This window comes from Oryctolagus cuniculus, chromosome 19, assembly GCF_964237555.1.
Source record: "Oryctolagus cuniculus chromosome 19, mOryCun1.1, whole genome shotgun sequence".
NCBI classification, from domain to species: domain Eukaryota; kingdom Metazoa; phylum Chordata; class Mammalia; order Lagomorpha; family Leporidae; genus Oryctolagus; species Oryctolagus cuniculus.
Genome location: NC_091450.1, coordinates 44589146 through 44612655, shown reverse-complemented (window position 1 = coordinate 44612655; position 23510 = coordinate 44589146). Strand labels below are relative to the sequence as shown.

General features: G+C 66.1%; 1 protein-coding gene across 4 annotated transcripts in view; it reads right to left on the bottom strand.

Annotated features, from left to right (window-relative positions):
• Nucleotides 1–268: 268 nt before the first annotated feature.
• Nucleotides 269–23510, bottom strand: part of LOC100340380 (serine/threonine-protein kinase MARK2) — an 84712-nt gene continuing 61470 nt past the window's right edge. For 2 of the 4 annotated variants that reach the window (XR_011384371.1, XR_011384375.1), the window contains 2 exons: nt 1588–1786; nt 269–899 (listed from right to left, as the gene is read on the bottom strand). The gene's annotated coding sequence lies outside the window, so the exon portion shown is untranslated. The remainder of the gene's footprint in view (nt 900–1587; nt 1787–23510) is intronic. The other 2 variants (XR_011384373.1, XR_011384376.1) reach the window with 1 other exon arrangement.

Sequence of the window (23510 nt, the reverse complement as noted above, 5' to 3'; positions counted from 1 at the left end):
GGAAGTCGGCACAGCATACAGCACACTAGCCACAGGACAAAGGCCACAGCTACTGGACATAGGACACAGGCTACAGGACGCAGGATACAGGACATAGGACACGGGCTACAGGACATAGGTTATAGGACAAAGGACAAAGGCCACTTCATGCTCACAGCCTCACTGTTCAGACCTTACTGAGCCATGAGCAATGTTTCAAAATCAAAGCAGAGATTGTCCAAGGTGCAGAGACCTTTCTGGAACTAACCCTGTTACAGAATAAAAGGTTCAGTTCCCTGCAATATTATCTCTTTTCCTCTGCTTTATTTTTCTCAACAAGAAAGTGTCAGCTGAGCCAGGGGTTTGGGGCCAGAGACTCTCAGCACCATGTGTGCTGCCACCCTCTCCGCGAGTGTCCCTCATTGTCCAGTCTCCTTCCCTTGGGTATCGGGTTGTTCCTCTGTTGTCAGGTCAAAAGAGCAGTTTCAGTTCTCAACCACAAAATTCTCTGGAAGTATCTTCAGCGACCGTTCATCCTCATCCAAGGGCTGAGTCAGGAGGCAGGCAGTGGTGTCTACAGATGGCCTGGTTTGCAGCACCACGAGGGTCCTCCAAGCGGTGCCTCCTGTTCTGATGGCTTTCTTCCTGAGTGCCCACTTTGGAGCTGCTGCACTTACGTGGCCTTGCTGTGGCCTTCCTGTGGCTCCTTCCTGGGCAGGCTGGGAGTGGGTGGAAAGGGGCATCTCTAAGGCCCTCCTCTTCCTGCTTCCTAGGAGCCTGTAAAATGGTTGCCCTGATGCTTCCAGTACAACCACAAGATTCTCCCCTGGACCTGGGCGGAACAGCTGCTCCCAGCAGGCAGTCGTGTTCTTCGAGGTGTTGCTTTCCAGGTGGCTTCTGGCCGCATCAGTGGGTGGGGCCTAGACAGGACCCATGAGTGAGAACTTGGGGGCCTGGGTGTAGCCTTGATTATACATTAACTAATATGACATGAGCTTCTGCTAGAGCCTGACTCTCATTCCCATACACGAGGGACTACACGAAGAGATGAGTATAAAAGAAAGAAAAACTACACCTTCTAGACCTTACCGTCTAGCTGAAGAATGGGTCATTACAAGACACAAGGTACAGGCCGGCGCTGTGGCTCACTTGGTTAATCCTCCGCCTGTGGTGCTGGCATCCCATATGGGCGCTGGGTTCTAGTCCCGGTTGCTTGGCTTCCAGTCCAGCTCTCTGCTGTGGCCCAGGAAGGCAGTGCAAGTGTTTGGGCTGCTGCACCCACATGGGAGACCAGGAAGAAGCACCTGGCTCCTGGCTTCAGATTGGTTCAGCACCAGCAATAGCGGCCATTTGGGGAGTGAACCAATGAAAGGAAGACCTCTCTCTCTCTCTCTCTCTCTCTCTCTTTCTCTCTCTTTCTCTCTCTCTCTTTCTTTCTCTCTTTCTTTCTCTCTTTCTCTCTCTCTCTCTCATTGTCTATACCTCTACCTGTCAAATAAAAGAAAAACACAAGGTACAATACATGAAGGAGACAGCAGGAGGGAGCTTGTCACAGCCACAGGAGGATCCAACGTGCCACCCAGCATGTTCCCCGGGGCAGTGACTTACACGGAGACCCCCAGAGATACGTTGGAGTCATCCAGATGATTGGGACAAGGAATATGGAGGACCATGGAGGCTCGGGACAGAGGGCACAGGAGGGAGGGTGAACTAGAGGCGGGGGGAGGAGAAGGTTGTCCCTAACAAGGCAGAGAGGTAGTAGGAGCCAGGTTGCACAGAGAAAGACGATCCAGTGATGACAGGGCTCCTGGTGGGATGAAATGAGATCATAAATGCAAATCAGTTAGTGCCGTGCACGTACACAGGACAGGTTTGAAGAACAGGAGGGACTTGCACGCTCAAACCACATGGAGGACCAGCCTGTACTCCCAGGGACAGGCAGCTACCGAGCATGGGAGAATGAGGCAGTCAGGGAGAGGAGTGGGTACCGGCCCTGGAGGGCAGTGTGGGGAGCTGAACCCAGGCCCTGGAAGGCAAAGAGGGGAGCGGGGTCCAGCCCTGGAGGTTGGTGAGGGGAGTGGGGTGTGGCCCTGGAGGGCAGCAATGGGTGCTGGGCACAGGCCCGGGTGGGCAAGGAGAGGAGTGGGGCCCAGAACTCATGGGTGGCTAATTCAGCGCCCAAGGGGAGCCAGGCCCTGCTCAGTATCGCATGGAGAGAAGGGTCCATTGCTGGGAGGTGGCCAGGGCCCTGCCCTGGAGTGTGAGGAGGAGAGCAGGCCCTGGCCCTGGGTGGTGAGGAGGGGAGTGGGGCCCGGCCCTAGAGAGTGAGGAGGGGAGCGGGGTCTGGCCCTGGAGGGTGTTGAGAGGAGTGTGGCCTGGCCCTCCAAGGCAGCATGGGGAGTGGAGTCCAATCCTGGAGGTCTAGGAGTGCAGCAGGGTCCGGCCCTATAGGGTGTTGATGGCAGTGGGCCCGACCATGAAGGGCTGGGATGGGAGCAGGGCCCAGGCTTAGAGGGCGAGGAGTGGAGCAGGTCCCATAGCCGGGAGGACGAGGAGGAGAGGGGAGTCAGCTCTGGAGGGCTTTGAGCAGGGCAGGGCTCGGCCCTGAAGGGCAAGGAGGACAGCTGGGTCCGGCCCAGGAGGGTGAGGAGTGGAGCAGGCCCCAGGCCATGGAGGGCGTTGAGGGCAGTGGGGTCTGGCCCTGGAGGGCAGCGTGGGTAGTGGGGACTGGCGCTGGAGTGTGGCCATGGCCATACCTCAGGGAAGCAGGGCACGACCTGCAGGGCAAGTATGGGAGTGAGCCCCAGCCCTGGAGGTTGTCCAAGGCCATGCCTGAGGGGAGCTGGGCCCAGCCCTGGAGGCCAAGGAGTGCAGCAGAGCCCAGCCTAGGAGGGCAGGCATTGGAGTGGGGTTCGGCCCTGGGTGGTGTTGAGGGCAGTGGTGCCAGGCCCTAGAGGGCCGTGTGCAGATAGAAGCCCAAGCCCTGGGGGGTGAGGAGGAGAGTGAGGTCCAGCTTTGGAGGGCATTGAGGGGAGTTGGTTCCAGCCTTGGAGGGCAGCGGAGGTAGTGGGGCTCAGGCCCTGAAGGGCCAGGAAGGGATCAGGGTATGGCCCTAAGGGAGCTGAGGTCACTGGGGTCTGGACCTGGAGGGCATTGAAAAGAGCAGGGCCCAGGCCCTGGAGGGAGAGAGGGGTGCGGGGACCAGGCCCTAGACAGCCAGGAGGGGAGCAGGGTCTGGCCCTGGAGGGGGGTGAGGTGAGTGGGTCCAGGCTCTGGAGGGCAAGGAGGGCAGCAGTGTCTGGGCCTGGAGGGCCTTGAGGGTAGTGGGGCCCAGCCCTGGAGAGCAGCGTCGGGTGACAGGGCCCAGGCCCTGGAGGGTGAGGAGGGGAGCAGGGCCTGGACTTGGAGGGCGAGGATGGGAGTAGGGCCCTTGTCCATGAGGGTGAGCAGGGGTGTAGGTGTGGGAACCAGGCCCTGGAGGGCTAGGAGGGGAGCAGGGCCTGGCCCTGGGGGCAAGAAGGGGAACAGGGACAAGCCCTGGAGGCCATTGAGGGTATTGGGGCCTGGGCCTGGAGGGCAGTGTGGGGAGTGGGGCCTGGCCCTGGAGCTCGAGGAGGGGAGCAGGGTCCAGCCCGATAGGGTCTTGAGGGAAGTGGGGCACGACCCTGGAGGGCTGGCATGGGAGTGGGGCCCAGACCTGGAGGGTGAGGAGGGCAGCATGGCCCAGGCCATGGGGGATGAGGTGGTGAGTGGGGTCCTGCTCTGGACGGCTTTGAGCAGTGCGGGGCAGGCCCTGGAGGGTGAGGTGGGGAGTGTGGCCCAGGCCATGCGGGATGAGTTGGTGAGTGGGGTCCTCCTCTGGACGAATTGAGCAGTGCGGGGCACGCCCTGGAGGGTGAGGTGGGGAACTGGGCCTAGCCCTGGAGGGCAAAGAGTGGAGCAGAGTCCAACCCTGGAGGGCATTGAGGGCAGTGTGGCCCAGCCCTGGAGGTCAGTGTGTGGAGTGGGTTTTGGCCCTGGAGGGCAGCATGGGGAACAGAGCCCAGGCCCTGGAGGGTAAGGAGGAGAGCTGGTCCTGGCCCTGGAGGGTGTTGAGGGGAGTGGGGCTGGGCCCTGGAGGGCAGCGTGGGGAGTGGAGTGCAATCCCTGGAGATCTAGGAGTGGAGCAGGTCCAGTCCTACAAGGTGCTGAGGGCAGTGGGTCTTGGCCTTGGTGGGCAGCGTGGGGAGTAGGCGGAAGCCCTGTGGGGCAAGGAGGAGAGCAGGCACTGGCCCTGAAGGGCGAGGAGGGCATTGGGGCCCGGCCCTGGAGAGCAGCGTGGGGAGAAGAGCCCAGGCCCTGGAGGGCGAGGAGTGGAGCAGGGTCTGGCTCTAGAGAGCATTGAGGGCAGTGGGCCCAGCCATGGAGGGCTGCGATTGGAGGGGGCCCAGGCCCTGGAGGGCGAGGAGGGGAGCAGGCATTGGCACTGGGGGTCAAGGAGGAGAGCAGGACCCGAGAGAGGAGGGCAAGGAGTGGAGCGGGGACCAGCCCTGGAGGGCGATGAGGGCAGTGGGGCCCAGCCCTAGAGGGCAGCAGTGGGAGTCAGGGTCCAGGCCATGAAAGGCAAGTGGGGAACAGGGTGTGGCCCTGGAAGGAGGCCAGGAACAAGCTAAGGGGAGCAGGGCCTGGCCATGGAGGGTGAGGAGGGGAGCGGGGCCTGGCCCTGGTGGGCAGCAATGAGAGCCGGGCCCAGGCCATGACAGACAAGTAGAGAGCGGGTCTGGCCCTGGATGGAGACCAGGGACGCACCTGATGGGAGCAGGACCTGGCTCTGGGGGGCGAGGAGGGGAGCAGGCCCGGCCCTGCAGGACAAGGAGGCGAGCGGTGTCTTGCCCTGGAGCCTGAGGAGTGGAGCAGGGTCTGGTCCTGGAGGGTGTTGAGGGTAGTGGGGCCCAGCCCTGGAGGGCAGCGTGAGGAGCTGGGCCCAAGCCCTGGAGGGTGAGGCGGGGTACAGGTCTTGGCCCTGGAGGGTGTTAAAGGCAGTGGGGCCCCGCCCTGCAGGTCAGCGTGTGGAGTGGGGCCAGGCCCTGGAGTGCAAGGAGGGGAGCAGAACCTGACCTTGGAGGGTGAGGAGGAGAAGAGGCACTGTCCCTGGGGGCTAGGAGGGGAATGGGTCAAGGTCCTGGAGGGTGAGGAGGGGTTTGGGGTCCGGCCCTGGAGGGCAGCGAGCAGAGCGTGCCCAGGGCATGAGGACAAGGAGGGGACTGGGGCCTGGCCCTGGAGGGCAGTGTGGGGAGTAGGACTAGGCCCTGGAGGGCAGCATGAGGAGATGGATCCAGGCATGGAGGGTGAGGAGGGGAGGGGGGACCAGGCCTGGAGGGCCAGGATTGGAGTGGGACTCGCCCTGGAATAGGCCAGCAACTGCTTGAGGGGAGCAGGGCCCGATCCTGCAGGGCAAGGAGGGGAGGGGAGCTGAGCCCGGGAAGGTGGCCATGGCCATGCTTGAGGGGAGCAGGGCTGAACCCAGGAGGGCAAGGAGGGGTGCGAGGCCCAGCCCTGGAGTGTGAGGAGGAGAGCAGGCCTTGGCCCTGGGTGGTGAGGAGGGGAGCGGGGTCTGGCCCTGGAGGGTGTTGAGATGAGTGTGGCCTGGCCCTCCAGGGCAGCATGGGGAGTGGAGTCCAATCCCTGGAGGTCTAGGAGTGCAGTAGGGTCTGGCCCTATAGGGTGTTGATGGCAGTGGGCCCTACCATGGAGGGCTGGGATTGGAGCAGGGACCAGGCTTGGAGGGCAAGGAGTAGAGGAGGTCCCAGAGCCGGGAGGACGAGGAGGAGAGAGGGCTCAGCTCTGGAGGGCTTTGAGCAGGGCAGGGCTCAGCCCTGAAGGGCAAGGAGGGGAGCTGGGTCCAGCCCAGGAGGGTGAGGAGTGGAGCAGGCCCCAGGCCATGGAGGGCAGTGTGTGGAGTTGGGCCCAGCCTTGGAGGCCAATGAGTGCAGCAGAGCCTGGCCCAGGAGGGCGAGCAGTGGAGTGGGGTCTGGCCCTGGATGGAGTTGAGGGCAGTGGGGCCTGGACCTACAGGGCCATGTGCAGATAGGAGCCCAAGCCCTGGAGAGCGAGGAAGACAGCAGGGTCCTGCACTGGAGGGCATAGAGGGCAGTGGGGTCCATCCTTGGAGGGCAGAATGGTGAGCAGGACTCAGGCCCTGAAGGGCCAGGAAGGGATCAGGGTGTGGCTCTATAGGGCGCTGAGGGCACTGGGGTCTGGACCTGGAGGGCATTGAACAGAGCGGGCCCCAGGCCCTGGAGGGCGAGGAGGGGTGCGGGGACCAGGCCCTGGACAGCTAGGAGGGGAGCAGGGTCTGGCCCTGGAGGGGGGTGAGGTGAGTGGGTCCAGGCCCTGGAGGGTGAGGAGGGGAGTAGTTTCCGGGTTGGAGGGACTTCAGGGTATTGGAGCCCGGCCCTGGAGAGTAGCATGGGGGGCAGGGCCCAGGCCCTGTTTGGTGAGGAGGGGAGCAGAGCCCGGCCTTGGAGGGTGAGGATTGGAGTGGGGCCCTTGTCCACGAGGGTGAGCAGGGGTGTGGGTGTGGGAACCAGGCCCTGGAGGGCCAGGAGGGGAGCAGGGCCTGGCCTGGGGGGCGAGAAGGGGAACAGGGACCAGCCCTGGAGGGCGTTGAGGGTATGGGGGCCTGGCCCTGGAGGGCAGTGTGGGGAGTGGGGCCTGGCCCTGGAGCTTGAGGAGGGGAGCAGGATCCAGCCTGATAGGGTGCTGAGTGAAGTGGGGCACAACCCTGGATGGCGACCATGGGAGTGGGGTCCTCCCTGGAGGGTGAGGAGGGGAGCGTGGACCAGGCCACGGGGGATGAGGTGGTGAGTGTGGTCCATCACTGGACGGCTTTGAGCAGTGTGGGTCAGGCCCTGGAAGGTAAGGTGGGGAGCCAGGCCCAGCCCTGAAGGGCGAAGAGTGGTGCGGGATCCAACCCTGGAGGGCGTTGAGGGCAGTGGAGCCCGTACGGGAGGTCAGTGTGTGGAGTGGGTTTTGGCCCTGGAGGGCAGCATTGGGAGCCGAGCCCAGGCCCTGGAGGGTGAGGAGGGGAGCTGGTCCTGTCCCTGGAGGGTGTTGAAGGGAGTGTGGTCGGGCCCTGGGGGGCAGCGTGGGGAGTGGAGTGCAATCCCTGGAGATCTAGGAGTGGAGCAGGTCCAGTCCTACAAGGTGCTGAGGGCAGTGAGTCTTGGCCTTGGTGGGCAGCGTGGGGAGTACGCCAAGGCCCTCTGGGGCAAGGAGGAGAGCAGGCACTGGCACTGGAGGTCGAGGAGTAGAGCAGGGTCAGGCTCTAGAGGGCATTGAGGGCAGTGGGCCTGGCCATGGAGGGCTGCGATGGGAGGGGGCCCAGGCCCTGGAGGGCGAGGAAGGGAGCAGGACCTGACCCAGGAGGACAAGCAGCGGAGTGGGGCCCAGGCCCTGGAGGGCGAGGAGGGATGCAGGCATTGGCACTGGGGGCAAGAGGCGAGCAGGACCCGACCCAGGAGGGTGAGGATGGGAGCAGGACCCGACCCAGGAGGGTGAGGAGGGGAGCAGGACCCGACCCAGGAGGTCGAAGTGGGGAGCAGGATCCGACCCAGGAGGACGAGGAGGGTGAGGAGGGGTACAGGGCTTGGCCCTGGAGGGTGTTAAAGGCAGTGGGACCAGGCCCTGCAGGGTAGCATGGGGAGCAGGGCCCAGGCCCTGGATGGAGGGTGAGGAGCAGAGCAAAACCTGACCTTGGAGCGTGAGGAGAAGAGGCGCTGTCCCTGGGGGCTAGGAGGGGAATGGGGTCAAGGCCCTGGAGGGTGAGGAGGGGAGCGAGGTCTGACCTTGGATTGCGAGGTCAGGAGCAGGGCCCAGCCTTGGAGTGTGGTGAGGGGAGCGGGGCCTGTCCCTGGAGGGCAGTGTGGGGAGTAGGACTTGGCCCTGGAGGGCAGCATGAGGAGATGGGACCAGACCTGGAGGGTGAGGAGGGGAGGGGGGCCCAGGCCTCGAGGGCCCGGATTGGAGTGGGAGTCGCCCTGGAATAGGCCAGCAACTGCTTGAGGGGAGCAGGGCCCGATCCTGCAGGGCAAGGAGGGGAGGGGGGCTGAGCCAGAGAAGGTGGCCATGGCCAAGCCTGAGGGGAGCAGGGCTGAACCCAGGAGGGCAAGGAGGGGTGCGAGGCCCAGCCCTGGAGTCCAAAGAAGGAGAGCAGGCCCTGGCCCTGGGTGGTGAGGAAGGGAGTGGGGCCCGGTCCTAGAGGGTGAGGAGGGGAGCGGGGTCTGGACTTGAAGGTGTTGAGAGGAGTGTGGCCTGGCCCTCCAGGGCAGCATGGGGAGTGGAGTCCAATCCCTGGAGGTCTAGGAGTGCAGCAGGGTCTGGCCCTATAGGGTGTTGATGGCAATGGGCAAGAACGTGGAGGGCTGGGATGGGAGCGTGGACCAGGCTTGGAGGGCAAGGAGTGGAGCAGGTCCCAGAGCCGGGAGGACGAGGAGGAGAGAGGGGTCAGCTCTGGAGGGCTTTGAGCAGGGCAGGGCTCAGCCCTGAAGGGCAAGGAGGACAGCTGGGTCCGGCCCAGGAGGGTGAGGAGTGGAGCAGGCCCCAGGCCATGGAGGGCGTTGAGGGCAGTGGGGTCTGGCCCTGGAGGGCAGCGTGGGGAGTGGGGACTGGCGCTGGAGTGTGGCCATGGCCATACCTCAGGGGAGCAGGGCACGACCCTGCAAGGCAAGTATGGGAGAGAGCCCCAGCCCTGAGGTTGTCCAAGGCCATGCTTGAGGGGAGCTGGGCCCAGCCCTGAGGGCTAGGTGTGCAGCAGAGCCCGGCCCAGGAGGGCGAGCAGTGGAGTGGGATCCGGCCCTGGGTGGTGTTGAGGGCAGTGGGGCCAGGCCCTAGAGGGCTGTGTGCAGATAGGAGCCCAAGCCTTAGAGGGCGAGGAGGAAAGCGGGGTCCAGCTTTGGAGGGCACTGAGGGGAGTGGGTTCCAGCCTTGGAGGGCAGCGGGGCGAGCGGGACTCAGGCCCTGAAGGTTCAGGAAGGGACCAGGGTTTGCCCTATAGGGCGTTGAGGTCACTGGGGTCTGGACCTGGAGGGCATTGAAAAGAGCAGGGCCCATGCCCTGGAGGGCGAGGCAGGGTGCGGGGACCAGGCCATGGACAGCGAGGAGGTGAGCAGAGTCTGGGACTGGAGGGGGTGAGGTGAGTGGGTCCAGGCCCTGGAGGGTGAGGAGGGGAGCAATGTCCAGGCCTGGAGGGCCTTGAGGGTCTTGGTGCCCAGCACTGGAGAGTAGCGAGAGGTGGCAGGGCCCAGGCCCTAGAGGATGAGGAGGGGAGCAGAGCCCAGCCTTGGAGGGTGAGGATTGGAGTAGGGCCCTTGTCCACGAGGGTGAGCAGGGGTGTGGGTGTGGGAACCAGGCTCTGGAGGGCCAGGAGGGGAGCAGGGCCTGGCCTGGAGGGTGAGAAGGGGAGCAGGGACCTGCCTGGAGGGCGTTGAGGGTATTGGGGCCTGGTCCTGGAGGGCCAGGAGGGGAGTAGGGCCTGGCCCTGGAGCTCGAGGAGGGGAGCAGGGTCCGGCCATATAGGGTCTTGAGGGAATTGGAGCACGACCCTGGAGGGTTGCTATGGGAGTGGAGCCCAGACCTGGAGAGTGAGGAGGGGAGTGTGGCCAAGGCCATGGTGGATGAGGTGGTGAGTGGGGTCCTCCTCTGGACGGCTTTGAGCAGTGCAGGGCAGGCCTTGGAAGGTAAGGTGGGGAGCCGAGCCCGGTCCTGGAGGGTGAGGAGGGGAGCTGGTCCTGGCCCTGGAGGGTGTTGAGGGGAGTGGGGTCGGGCCCTGGAGGGCAGCGTGGGGAGTGGAGTGCAATCCCTGGAGATCTAGGAGTGGAGCAGGTCCAGTCCTACAAGGTGCTGAGGGCAGTGGGTCTTGGCCTTGGTGGGCAGCGTGGGGAGTAGGCCGAGGCCCTGGGGGGCAAGGTGGAAAGCAGGCACTGCCCTGGGGGACGAGGAGGGCATTGGGGCCCGGCCTTGGAGAGCAGCATGGGGAGAAGCGCCCAGGCCCTGGAGGGCGAGGAGTGGAGCAGGGTCTGGCTCTAGAGGGCGTTGAGGGCAGAGGGACGGCCATGGAGGGCTGCGATGGGAGGGGGCCCAGGCCCTGGTGGGCGAGGAGGAGAGCACGACACGACCCAGGAGGGCGAGGAGGGGAGCAGGACCTGATCCAGGAGGGCAAGGAGTGGAGCAGGGCCCAGCACTGGAGGGCGAGAAGGGCAGCGGGGACAAGCCCTAGAGGGCAGCATTGGGAGTTGTGTCCAGGCTGTGAAAGGCAAGTGGGGAGCAGGGTGTGGCCCTGGAAGGAGGCCAGGAACAAGCTAAGGGGAGCAGGGCCTGGCCATGGAGGGTGAGGAGGGGAGCGGGGCCTGGCCCTAGTGGGCAGCAATGGGAGCCAGGGCCAGGCCATGACAGGCAAGTAGGGAGCGGGTCTGGCCCTAGATGGAGACCAGGGACACACCTTACGGGAGCAGGACCTGGCTCTGGGGGGCGAGGAGGGGAGCAGGCCCGGCCCTGCAGGGCGAGGAGGTGAGCGGTGTCTTGCCCTGGAGCTCAAGGAGTGGAGCAGGGTCTGGTCCTGGAGGGTGTTGAGGGTAGTGGGGCCCAACCCTGGAGGGCAGTGTGAGGAGCTGGGCCCAAGCCCTGGAGGGTGAGGAGGGGTACAGGGCTTGGCCCTGGAGGGTGTTAAAGGCAGTGGGGCCCGGCCCTGCAGGGCAGCGTGGGGAGTGAGGCCAGGTCCTGGAGGGCAAGGAGGGGAGCAGAACCTGACCCTGAAGGTTGAGGAGGAGAGCCAGGTCTCACCTTGGATTGCGAGGTCGGGAGCAGGGCCCAGCCTTGGAGTGTGGTGAGGGGAGTGGGGCCTGGCCCTGGAGGGCAGTGTGGGGAGTAGGACTTGGCCCTGGAGGGCAGCATGAGGAGATGGGCCCAGACCTGGAGGGTGAGGAGGGGAGGGGGGCCCAGGCCTCGAGGGCCCGGATTGGAGTGGGGACTCGCCCTGGAATAGGCCAGCAACTACTTGAGGGGAGCAGGGCACGAACCTGCAGGGCAAGTATGGGAGTGAGCCCCAGCCCTGTAGGTTGGCCAAGGGAATGCCTGAGGGGAGCTGGGCCCAGCCCTGGAGGCCAAGGAGTGCAGCAGAGCCTGGCCCAGGAGGGCGAGCCGTGGAGTGGGATCCGGCCCTGGGTGGTGTTGAGGGCAGTTGGGCCAGCCCTGGAGAGAAGCGTGGGGTGGCAGGGCCCATGCCCTGGAGGGTGAGCAGGGGAGCAGAGCCCAGCCTTGGAGGGTGAGGTTTGGAGTGGGGCTCTTGTCCACGAGGGTGAGCAGGGGTGTGGGTGTGGGAACCAGGCTCTGGAGGGCTAGGCGTAGAGCAAGGATTTGCCCTGGTGGGCGAGGAGGGCAACAGGGTCCAGTCCTGGAGGGCCTTGAGGATATTGGGCCCGGCCCTGGAGGGCAGTGTGCGGAGTGGGGCCTGGCCCTGGAGCTTGAGGAGTGGAGCAGGGTCGGGTCCTATAGGGTGTTGAGGGAAGTGTGGCCCGGCCCTGGAGGGTGAGGAGGGGAGTTTGGCCCAGGCCATGGGGGATGAGGTGGTGAGTGGGGTCCACCTCTGGATGGCTTTGAGCCGTGGGGGGCAGGCCCTGGAAGGTAAGGTGGGGAGCCGGGCCCGGCCCTGGAGGGCGAAGAGTGGAGCAGGGTCCAACCCTGGAGGGCGTTGAGGGTAGTGGGGCCCGGCCCTGGAGGTCAGTGTGTGGAGTGGGTTTTGGCCCTGGAGGGCAGCATGGGGAGCAGAGCCCAGGCCCTGGAGGGTGAGGAGGGGAGCTGGTCCTGGCCCTGGAGGGTGTTGAGGGGAGTGGGGCCGGGCCCTGGAGGGCAGCGTGGGGAGTGGAGTGCAATCCCTGGAGACCTAGGAGTGGAGCAGGTCCAGTCCTACAAGGTGCTGAGGGCAGAGGGTCTTGGCCTTGGTGGGCAGCGTGGGGAGTATGCCGAGGCCCTGGGGGGCAAGGAGGAGAGCAGGCACTGGCCCTGGAGGGCGATGAGTAGAGCAGGGTCACGCTCTAGAAGGCGTTGAGGGCAGTGGGCCCGGCCATGGAGGGCTGCGATGGGAGGGGGCCCAGGCCCTGGAGGACGAGGAAGGTAGCAGGCATTGGCACTGGGGGGCGAGGAGGAGAGCAGGACCCGACCCAGGAGGGCGAGGAATGGAGTTGAGCCCAGCCCTGGAGGGCAGTGTGGGGAGTGGGGCCTGGCCCTGGAGCTTGAGGAGGGGAGCAGGGTGCGGCCCTATAGGGTGTTGAGGGAATTGGAGCACAACCCTGGAGGGCTGCCATGGGAGTGGGGCCCAACCTCCAGGGTGAGGAGGGGAGCATGGCCCAGGCCACGGGGGATGAGGTGGTGAGTGGGGTCCGGCTCCGGACGGTTTTGAGCAGTGCGAGGCAGGCCCTGGAAGGTAAAGTGGGGAGCTGGGCCTGGCGCTGGAGGGTGAAGAGTGGAGCTGAGTTCAACCCTGGAGGGCGTTGAGGGCAGTTGAGCCCGGCCCTGGAGGTCAGTGTGTGGAGTGGGTTTTGGCCCTGAAGGGCAGCATGGGGATGGTGTCCAATCCCTGGAGGTCTAGGAGTGCAGCAGGGTCTGGCCCTATAGGGTATTGATGGCAGTGGGCCCGACCGTGGAGGGCTGGGATGGGAGCAGGGACCAGGCTTGGAGTGCAAGGAGTGGAGCAGGTCCCAGAGCTGGGAGGACGAGGAGGAGAGAGGGGTCAGCTCTGGAGGGCTTTGAGCAGGGCAGGGCTCCGCCCTGAAGGGCAAGGAGGACAGCTGGGTCCGGCCCAGGAGGGTGAGGAGTGGAGTAGGTTCCAGGCCATGGAGGGCATTGAGGGCAGTGGGGTCTGGCCCTGGAGGACAGCGTGGGGAGTGGGGATGGCATTGGAGTGTGGCCATGGCCATACCTCAGGGGAGCAGGGCACGAACCTGCAGGGAAAGTATGGGAGTGAGCCCCAGCCCTGGAGGTTGGCTAAGGCCATGCCTAGGGGAGCTGGGCCCAGCCCTGCAGGCCAAGGAGTGCAGCAGAGCCTGGCCCAGGAAGACGAGCCGTGGAGTGAGGTCCGGCCCTGGGTGGTGTTGAGGGCAGTTGGGCCAGCCCTGGAGAGAAGCGTGGGGTGGCAGGGCCCAGGCCCTGGAGGGTGAGGAATGGTTCAGGGCCCTGCCTTGGAGGGTGAGGTTTGGAGTGGGGCCCTTTTCCATGAGGGTGAGCAGGGGTGTGGGTGTGGAAACCAGGCTCTGGAGGGCTAGGCGTGGAGCAAGGCCTTGCCCTGGAGGGCGAGGAGGGTAACAGGGTCCAGCCCTGGAGGGCATTGAGGGTACTGGGCCCGGCCCTGGAGGGCAGTGTGCGGAGTGGGGCCTGGCCCTGGAGCTTGAGGAGTGGAGCAGGGTCGGGTCCTATAGGGTGTTGAGGGAAGTGTGGCCCGGCCCTGGAGGGTGAGGAGGGGAGTTTGGCCCAGGCCATGGGGGATGAGTTGGTGAGTGGGGTCCACCTCTGGATGGCTTTGAGCCGTGGGGGGCAGGCCCTGGAAGGTAAGGTGAGGAGCTGGGCCCGGCCCTGGAGGGCGAAGAGTGGAGCAGGGTCCAACCCTGGAGGGTGTTGAGGGCAGTGGGGCCCGGCCCTGGAGGTCAGTGTGTGGAGTGGGTTTTGGCCCTGGAGGGCAGCATGGGGAGCGGAGCCCAGGCCCTGGAGGGTGAGGAGGGGAGCTGGTCCTGGAACTGGAGGGTGTTGAGGGGAAGGGGCCGGGCCCTGGAGGGTGTTGAGAGGAGTTTGGCCTGGCCCTTTAGGGCAGCATGGGGAGTGGAGTCCAATCCCTGGAGGTCTAGGAGTGCAGTAGGGTCTGGCCCTATAGGGTGTTGATGGCAGTGAGCCCTACCATGGAGGGCTGGGATTGGAGCAGGGCCCAGGCTTGGAGGGCAAGTAGTAGAACAGGTCCCAGAGCCGGGAGGACGAGGAGGACAGAGGGCTCAGCTCTGGAGGGCTTTGAGCAGGGCAGGGCTCAGCCCTGAAAGGCAAGGAGGGGAGCTGGGTCCGGCCCAGGAGGGTGAGGAGTGGAGCAGGCCCCAGGCCATGGAGGGCGTTGAGAGCAGTGGGGTCTGGCCCTGGAGGGCAGCGTGGGGAGTGGGGACTGGCGCTGGAGTGTGGCCATGGCCATACCTCAGGAGAGCAGGGCCTGACCTGCAGGGCAAGTATGGGAGGGAGCCCCAGCCCTGGAGGTTGGCCAAGGCCATGCCTGAGGGGAGCTGGGCCCAGCCCTGGAGGCCAAGGAATGCAGCAGAGCCTGGCCCAGGAGGGTGAGCCGTGGAGTGGGATCCTGCTCTGGGTGGTGTTGAGGGCAGTCGGGCCAGGCCCTAGAGGGCCATGTGCAGATAGGAGCCCAAGCCCTGGAGGGCAAGGAGGAGAGTGGGGTCCAGCATTGGAGGGCATTGAGGGGAGTGTGTTCCAGCCTTGGAGGGCAGCAGGGGGAGCGGGGCTCAGGCCCTGAAGGGCCAGGAAGGGATCAGGGTGTGGCCTTATAGGGCGTTGAGGGCACTGGGGTCTGGACCTGGAGGGCATTGAAAAGAGCAGGGCCCAGGCCCTGGAGGGCGAGGAGGAGTGAGCGGACCAGGTCCTGGACGGCCAGAGGGGAGCAGGGTCTGGCCCTGGAGGCGGGTGAGGTGAGTGGCTCTAGGCCCTGGAGGGTGAGGAGGGGAGCAGTGTCCGGCCCTGGAGGGCCTTGAGGGTAATGGTGCCCGACCCTGGAGAACAGCATGGGGGGCAGGGCCCAGGCCCTGAATGGTGAGCAGGGAACAGAGCCTGACCTTGGAATGTGAGCAGGGAAGCAGGGCCCAGCCTTGGAGGGTGAGGATTGGAGTGGGGCCCTTGTCCACGAGGGTGAACATGGGTGTGGGTGTGGGAACCAGGCTCTGGAGGGCCAGGAGGGGAGCAGGGCCTGGCCCTGGAGGGCGAGAAGGGGAACAGGGACCAGCCCTGGAGGGCGTAGGCGGTATTGGGGCCTGGCCCTGGAGGGCAGTGTGGAGAGTGGGGCCTGGCCCTGGAGCTCGAGGAGGGGAGCAGGGTCCGGCCCTATAGGGTGTTGAGGGAAGTGGGGCACAACCCTGGAGGGCTGCCATGGGAATGGGCCCAGACCTGGAGAGTGAGGAGGGGAGTGTGGCCCAGGCCATGGTGGAAGAGGTGGTGAGTGGGGTCCTGTTCTGGACAGCATTGAGCAGTGCAGGGCAGGCCCTGGAAGGTAAGGTGGGGAACTGGGCCCGACCCTGGAGGGCGAAGAGTGGAGCGGGGTCCAACCCTGAAGGGCGTGGAGGGCAGTGGAGCCCGGCCCTGGAAGTCAGTGTGTGGAGTGGGTTTTGGCCCTGGAGGGCAGTGTGGGGAGCAGAGCCCAGGCCCTGGAGGGTGAGGAGGGGAGCTGGTCCTGGCCCTGGAGGGTGTTGAGGGGAGTGGGGCCGGGCCCTGGAGGGCAGCGTGGGGAGTGGATTGCAATCCCTGGAGATCTAGGAGTGGAGCAGGTCCAGTCCTACAAGGTGCTGAGGGCAGAGGTTCTTGGCCTTGGTGGGCAGCGTGAGGAGTAGGCCGAGGCCCTGGGGGGCATGAGGAGAGCAGGCACTGGCCCTGGGGGGCGAGGAGGACTTTGGGGCCCTGTCTTGGAGAGCAGCGTGGGGAGAAGCGCCCAGACCCAGTATGGCGAGGAGTGGAGCAGGGTCTGGCTCTAGAGGGCGTTGAGGGCAGTGGGCCCGGCCATGGAGGGCTGCGATGGGAGGGGGCCCAGGCCCACGAGGGTGAAGAGGTGAGCAGGACCCGTACCAGGAGGACAAGCAGTAAAGCAGGGCCAGGCCCTGGAGGGCGAGGAGGGGAGCAGGCATTGGCACTGGGGTGCGAGGAGCAGAACAGGACCCGACCCAGGAGGGTGAGGAGGGGAGCAAGACCCGACCCAGGAGGGCGAGAGGGGAGCAGGATCCGACCCAGGAAAGCAAGAAGGGGAGCAGGACCCGACCCAGGAGGGCAAGGAGTGGAGTGGAGCCTCGCGCTGGAACAGGCCAGCAACTGCTTGAGGGGAACAGGGCCCGATCCTGCAGGGCAAGGAGGGGAGGGGGGCTGAGCCCGGGAAGGTAGCCATGGCCAAGCCTGAGTGGAGCAGGGCTGAAACCAGGAGGGCAAGGAGGTTGCGAGGCCCAGTCCTGGAGTCCAAGGAGGAGAGCAAGCCCTGGCCCTGGGTGGTGAGGAGGGGAGTGGGGCCCGGCCCTAGAGAGTGAGGAAGGGAGTGGGGTCTGGCCCTGGAAGGTGTTGAGAGGAGTGTGGCCTGGCCCTCCAGGGCAGCATGGGGATTGGAGTCCAATCCCTGGAGGTCTAGGAGTGCAGTAGGGTCTGGCCCTATAGGGTGTTGATGGCAGTGGGCCTGACCGTGGAGGGCTAGGATGGGAGCAGGAACCAGGCTTGGAGGGCAAGGAGTAGAGCAGGTCCCAGAGCCGGGAGGATGAGGAGGAGAGAGGGGTCAGCTCTGGAGGGCTTTGAGCAGGGCAGGGCTCGGCCCTAATAGGCAAGGAGGGGAGCTGGATCCAGCCCAGGAGGGTGAGGAGTGGAGCAGGCCCCAGGCCATGGAGGGCAGCGTGTGGAGTTGGGCCCAGCCTTGGAGGCCAAGGAGTGCAGCAGAGCCCGGCCCAGGAGGGCGAGCAGTGGAGAGGGGTCCGGTCCTGGGTGGTGTTGAGGGCAGTGGGGCCAGGACCTAGAGGGCGATGTGCAGACAGGAGCCCAAGCCCTGGTGGGCGAGGAAGACAGCAGGGTCCTGCACTATAGGGCACTGAGGGGAGTGGGGTCCAGCCTTGGAGGGCAGTGGGGGGAGCAGGTCTCAGGCCCTGAAGGGTCAGGAAGGGATCAGGGTGTGGCCCTATAGGGCGTTGAGGGCACTGGGGTCTGGACCTGGAGGGCATGAACAGAGCAGGGCCCAGGCTCTGGAGGGCGAGGAGGGGTGCAGGGACCAGGCCCTGGAGGGGGGTGAGGTGAGTGGGTCCAGGCCCTGGAGGGTGAGGAGGGGAGCAGTCGCCGGCCCTGGAGGCCCTTGAGGGTAGTGGGCCCGGCCCTGGAGAGTAGCGAGGGGTGGCAGGGCCCAGGCCCTGGAGGGTGAGGAGGGGAGCAGAGCCCGGCCTTGGAGGGTGAGGATTGGAGTGGAGCCTTTGTCCACGAGGGTGAGCAGGGGTGTGGGTGTGGGAACCAGGCCCTGGAGGGCCAGGAGGGGAGCAGGGCCTGGCCCTGGGGGGCGAGAAGGGGAACAGGGACCAGCCCTGAAGGGCATTGAGGGTATTGGGGCCTGGGCCTGGAGGGCAGTGTGGGGAGTGGGGCCTGGGCCTGGAGGGCAGTGTGGGGAGTGGGGCCTGGCCCTGGAGCTCGAGGAGGGGACCAGGGTCCAGCCCGATAGGGTGATGAGGGAAGTGGGGCACGACCCTGGAGGGCTGGCATGGGAGTGGGGCCCAGACCTGGAGAGTGAGGAGGGGAGCGTAGACCAGGCCATGGAAGATGAGGTGGTGAGTGGGGTCCTGCTCTGGACGGCTTTGAGCAGTGCGGGGCAGGCCCTGGAAGGTAAGCTGGGGAGCTGGGCCTGGCGCTGGAGGGCGAAGAGTGGAGCGGGATCCAACCCTGCAGGGCAGCATGGGGAGTGGGGCCAGGCCCTGGAGGTCAGTGTGTGGAGTGGGTTTTGGCCCTGGAGGGCAGCGTGGGGAGCGGAGCCCAGGCCCTGGAGGGTGAGGAGGGGAGCTGGTCCTGGCCCTGGAGGGTGTTGAGGGGAGTGGGGCCAGGCTCTGGAGGGCAGCATGGGGAGTGGAGTGCAATCCCTGGAGATCTAGGAGTGGAGCAGGTCCAGTCCTACAAGGTGCTGAGGGCAGTGGGTCTTGGCTTTGGTGGGCAGCGTGGGGAGTAGGCCGAGGCCCTCTGGGGCAAGGAGGAGAGCAGGCACTGGCCCTGGAGGGCGAGGAGGGCATTGGGGCCCGGCCCTGGAGAGCAGCGTGGGGAGAAGAGCCCAGGCCCTGGAGGGCGAGGAGTGGAGCAGGGTCTGGCTCTAGAGGGCGTTGAGGGCAGTGGGCCCAGCCATAGAGGGCTGCGATGGGAGGGGGCCCAGGCCCTGGAAGGCAAGTAGGGGAGCAGGACCCAACCAAGGAGGAGAAGCAGTGGAGCAGGCCCAGGACCTGGAGGAAGTGGAGGGGAGCAGGCATTGGCACTAGGGGGCGAGGAGGAAAGCAGGACCTCACCCAGGAGGGCGAGGAGGGGAACAGACCTGACCCAGGAGGGTGATGAGGTTAGTGGGGCCCGGCACTAGAGGGCAGCAGTGGGAGTCGGGCCCAGGCCATGACAGGCAAGTAGGGAGCAGGTCTGGCCCTGGATGGAGACCAGGGACGCACCTGACAGGAGCAGGACCTGGCTCTGGGGGGCGAGGAGGGGAGCAGGCCTGGCCCTGCAGGGCGAGGAGGTGAGCGGTGCTTGCCCTAGAGCTCAAGGAGTGGAGTAGGGTCTGGCCCTGGGTGGTGTTGAGGGCATTGGGGCCAGGCCCTAGAGATCGTGTGCAAATAGGAGCCCAAGCCCTGGAGGGTTAGGAGGAGAGCGGGGTCCAGCTTTGGAGGGCATTGAGGGGATTGGGGTCCATCCTTGGAGGGCAGCGGGGGGATTGGGGCTCAGGCCCCGAAGGACCAGGAACGGATCAGGGTGTGGCCCTATAGGGCGTTGAGGGCACTGGGGTCTGGACCTGGAGGGCATAAACAGAGCAGGGCCCAGGCCCTGGAGGGTGAGGAGGGGTAGGGCGACCAGGCCCTGGACGGCCAGGAGGGGAGCAGGGTCCGGCCCTGGAGGGGGGTGAGGTGAGTGGGTCCAGGCCCTGGAGGGCAAGGAGGGGAGCAGTGTCCGGCCCTGGAGGGCATTGAGGGTAATGCGCCCGGCATTGGAGAGCAGCATGGAGGGCAGGTCCCAGGCCCTGGAGGGTGAGGAGGGGAGCAGGGCACATCCTTGGAGGGCGAGGATGGGAGAGGGGCCCTTGTCCACGAGGGTGAACATGGGTGTGGGTGTGGGAACAGGCCCTGGAGGGCCAGGAGGGGAGCAGGGCCTGGCCCTGGGGGGCGAGAAGGGGAAGAGGAACCAGTGTGGAGGGCGTTGTGGGTATTGGGGCCTGGCCCTGGAGGGCAGTGTGGGGAGTGGGGCCTGGCCCTGGACCTCGAGGAGGGGAGCAGGGTCCAGCCCGATAGGGTGCTGAGGGAAGTGGGACATGACCCTGGAGGGCTGCCATGGGAGTGGGGCCCAGACCTGGAGGGTGAGGAGGGGAGCGTGGCCCAGGCCATGGAAGATGAGGTGGTGAGTGGGGTCCTGCTCTGGACGGCTTGAGCAGCGCAAGGCAGGCCCTAGAAGGTAAGGTGGGGAGCTGGGTCCAGCCCTGGAGGGCGAAGTGTGGATCGGGGTCCAATCCTGGAGAATGTTGAGGGCAGTGGGGCTCGGCCCTGGAGGTCAGTGTGTGGAGTGGGTTTGGGCCCTGGAGGGCAGCGTGGGGAGCGGAGCCCAGGCCCTGGAGGGTGAGGAGGGGAGCTGGTCCTGCCCTGGAGGGTGTTGAGGGGAGTGGGGTCGGGCCCTGGAGGGCAGAGTGGGGAGTGGCGTGCAATCCCTGGAGACCTAGGAGTGGAGCAGGTCCAGTCCTACAAGGTGCTGAGGGCAGAGGGTCTTGGCTTTGGTGGGCAACGTGGAGAGTAGGCTGAGGCCCTGTGGGGCAAGGAGGAGAGCAGGCACTGGCCCTGGGCGGCGAGGAGGGCATTGGGGCCTGGCCCTGGTGGCAGCACGGGGAGAAGCGCCCAGGCCCAGGAGGACAATGAGTGGAGCAGGGTCTGGCTCTAGAGGGCATTGAGGGCAGTGGGACGGCCATGGAGGGCTGTGATGGGAGGGGGCCAGGCCCTGGAGGGCGAGGAGGGGAGCAGGACCCAAGCCAGGAGGACAAGCAGTGAGGCAGGGGCCAGGCCCTAGAGGACGAGGGAGGGAGCAGGCATTGGCACTGGGGGGCGAGGAAGAGAGCAGGACCTGATCCAGGAGAGCGAGGAGGGGAGCAGGACCTAATCCAGGAGGGCGAGGAGGGGAGTTGGGCCCAGCCCTGGGGGGCGAGGAAGGCAGCGGGGCCAAGCCCTAGAGGACAGCATTGTGAGTTGGGCCTAGGCCGTGAAAGGCAAGTGGGGAATAGGGTGTGGCCCTGGAAGGAGGCCAGGAACAATCTAAGGGGTGCAGGACCTGGCTCTGGAGGGCGAGGAGGGGAGCAGGCCCTGCCCTGCAGGGCAAGGAGGGGAGCGGGGCCTGGCCATGGAGGGTGAGGAGGGGAGCGCGGCCTGGCCCTGGTGGGCAGCAATGGGAGCCGGGCCCAGGCCATGACAGGCAAGTAGGGAGCGGGTCTGGCCCTGGATGGAGACCAGGGACGCACCTGACGGGAGCAGGACCTGGCTCTGGGGGGCGGGGAGGGGAGCAGGCCCGGCCCTGCAGGGCGAGGAGGCGAGCGGTGTCTTGCCCTGGAGCTCGAGGAGTGGAGCAGGGTCTGGTCCTGGAGGGTGTTGAGGGTAGTGGGGCCCAGCCCTGGAGGGCAGTGTGAGGAGCTGGGCCCAAGCCCTGGAGGGTGAGGAGGGGTACAGGGCTTGGCCCTGGAGGGTGTTAAAGGCAGTGGGGCCCAACCCTGCAGGGCAGCGTGGGGAGTGAGGCCAGGCCCTGGAGGGCATTAGGGGAGCAGAACCTGACCTTGGAGGGTGAGGCGGTGAAGATGCACTGGCCCTGGGGGCTAGGAGGGGAATGGGGTCAAGGCCCTGGAGAGTGAGGAGGGGTTTGGGGTCCGGCCCTGGAGGGCAGTGAGCAGAGCGTGCCCAGGACCTTGAGGACGAGGAGGGGAGCGGGGCCCGGCCGGGAGAGCAGTGTGCGGAGCAGGGCACAGGCCCTGAAGGGTGAGGAGGGGTCTGACCTTGGATTGCGAGGTCGGGAGCAGGGCCCAGCCTTGGAGTGTGGTGAGGGGAACGGGGCCTGGCCCTGGAGGGCAGTGTGGGGAGTCGGACTTGGCCCTGGAGGGCAGCATGAGGAGATGGGCCCAGGTCTGGAGGGTGAGGAGGGGAGGGGGCCCAGGCCTGGAGGGCCAGGATTGGAGTGGGGCCTCGCCCTGGAATAGGCCAGCAACTGCTTGAGGGGAGCAGGGCCCGATCCTACAGGCAAGGAAGGGAGGAGGGCTGAGCCCGGGAAGGTGGCCATGGCCATGGTTGAGGGGAGCAAGGCTGAACCCAGGAGGGCAAGGATGGTGCGAGGCCCCGTCCTGGAGTGTGAGGAGGAGAGCAGGCCCTGGCCCTGGGTGGTGAGGAGGGGAGCGGGGCCCGGCCCTGAGGGTGTTGAGAGGAGTGTGGCCTGGCCCTCCAGGGCAGCATGGGGAGTGAAGTCCAATCCCTGGAGGTCTAGGAGTGCAGCAGGGTCTTCCCCTATAGGGTGTTGATGGCAGTGGGTCCGACTGTAGAGGGCTGGGATGGGAGCGTGACCAGGCTTGGAGTGCAAGGAGTAGAACAGGTCCCAGAGCCGGGAGGACGAGGAGGAGAGAGGGGTCAGCTCTGGAGGGCTTTGAGCAGGGCAGGGCTCAGCCATGAAGGGCAAGGAAGGGAGCCGGGTCCGGCCTAGGAAGGTGAGGAGTGGAGCAGGCCCCAGGCCATGGAGGGCAGCGTGTGGAGTTGGGCCCAGCCCTGGAGGCCAAGGAGTGCAGCAGAGTCCGGCCCAGGAGGGCGAGCAGTGGAGTGGGGTCGGCCCTGGATGGAGTTGAGGGCAGTGGGGCCAGGACCTAGAGGGCGATGTGCAGATCGGAGCCCAAGCCCTGTTGGGCAAGGAAGACAGCAGGGTCCAGCACTGGAGGGCACTGAGGGGAGTGGGTTCCAGCCTTGGAGGGAAGCGGGTGGAGTGGGGCTCAGGCCCTGAAGGGCCAGGAAGGGATCAGGGTGTGACGCTATAGGGTGTTGAGGGCACTGGGGTCTGGACCTGGAGGGCATGAATAGAGCAGGGCCTAGGCCCTGGAGGGTGAGGTTGGGTAGGGGGACCAGACCCTGGACAGCCAGGAGGGTAGCAGGGTCTGGCCCTGGAGGGGGGTGAGGTGAGTGGGTCCAGGCCCTGGAGGGCAAGGAGGGAAGCAGTGTCCGGGCCTGGAGGGCCTTGAGGGTAACGGGGCCCGGCATTGGAGAGCAGCATGGGGGGCAGGGCCCAGGCCCTGGAGGGTGAGGAGGGGAGCAGAGCCTGGCCTTGAAGGGCGAGGATGGGAGAGGGGCCCTTGTCCGCCCTGGAGCTGGAGGAGTGGAGCAGGGTCTGGTCCTGGAGGGTGTTGAGGGTAGTGGGGCCCAACCCTGGAAGGCAGTGTGAGGAGCTGGGCCCAAGCCCTGGAGGGTGAGGAGGGGTACAGGGCTTGGCCCTGGAGAGTGTTAAAGGCCGGGGGCCCGGCCCTGCAGGGCAGCGTGGGGAGTGAGGCCAGGCCCTGGAGTGCAAGGAGGGGAGCAGAACCTGACCTTGGAGGGTGAGGAGGTGAAGAGGCACTGGCCCTAGGGGCTAGGAGGGGAATGGGGTCAAGGCCCTGGAGAGTGAGGAGGGGTTTGGGGTCCGGCCCTGGAAGGCAGTGAGCTGAGTGTGCCCAGGCCCTTGAGGATGAGGAGGGGAGCGGGGCCCGGCCGGGAGTGCAGTGTGGGCGGCAGGGCCCAGGCCCTGAAGGGTGAGGAAGAGAGTGAGGTCTGACCTTGGATTGCGAGGTCGGGAGCAGGGCCCAGCCTTGGAGTGTGGTGAGGGGAACGGGGCCTGGCCCTGGAGGGCAGTGTGGGGAGTCGGACTTGGCCCTGGAGGGCAGCATGTGGAGATTAGCCCAGGCCTGGAGGGTGAGGAGGGGAGGGGGGCCCAGGCCTGGAGGGCCAGGATTGGAGTGGGGCCTCGCCCTGGAATAGGCCAGCAACTGCTTGAGGGGAGCAGGGCCCGATCCTGCAGGGCAAGGAGGGGAGGGGGGCTGAGCCCGGGAAGGTGGCCATGGCCAAGCCTGAGGGGAGCAGGGCTGAACCCAGGAGGGCAAGGAGGGGTGCGAGGCCCAGCCCTGGAGTGTGAGGAGGAGAGCAGGCCCTGGCCCTGGGTGGTGAGGAGGGGAGTGTGGCCTGGCCCTCCAGGGCAGCATGGGGAGTGGAGTCCAATCCCTGGAGGTCTAGGAGTGCAGTAGGGTCTGGCCCTATAGGGTGTTGATGGCAGTGGGCCCGACCGTGGAGGGCTGGAATGGGAACAGGGACCAGGCTTGGGGTACAAGGAATAGAGGAGGTCCCAGAGCCGGGAGGACGAGGAGGAGAGAGGGGTCAGCTCTGTAGGGCTTTGAGCAGGGCAGGGCTCGGCCCTAATAGGCAAGGAGGGGAACTGGATCCAGCCCAGGAGGGTGAGGAGTGGAGCAGGCCCCAGGCCATGGAGGGCAGCATGTGGAGTTGGGCCCAGCCTTGGAGGCCAAGGAG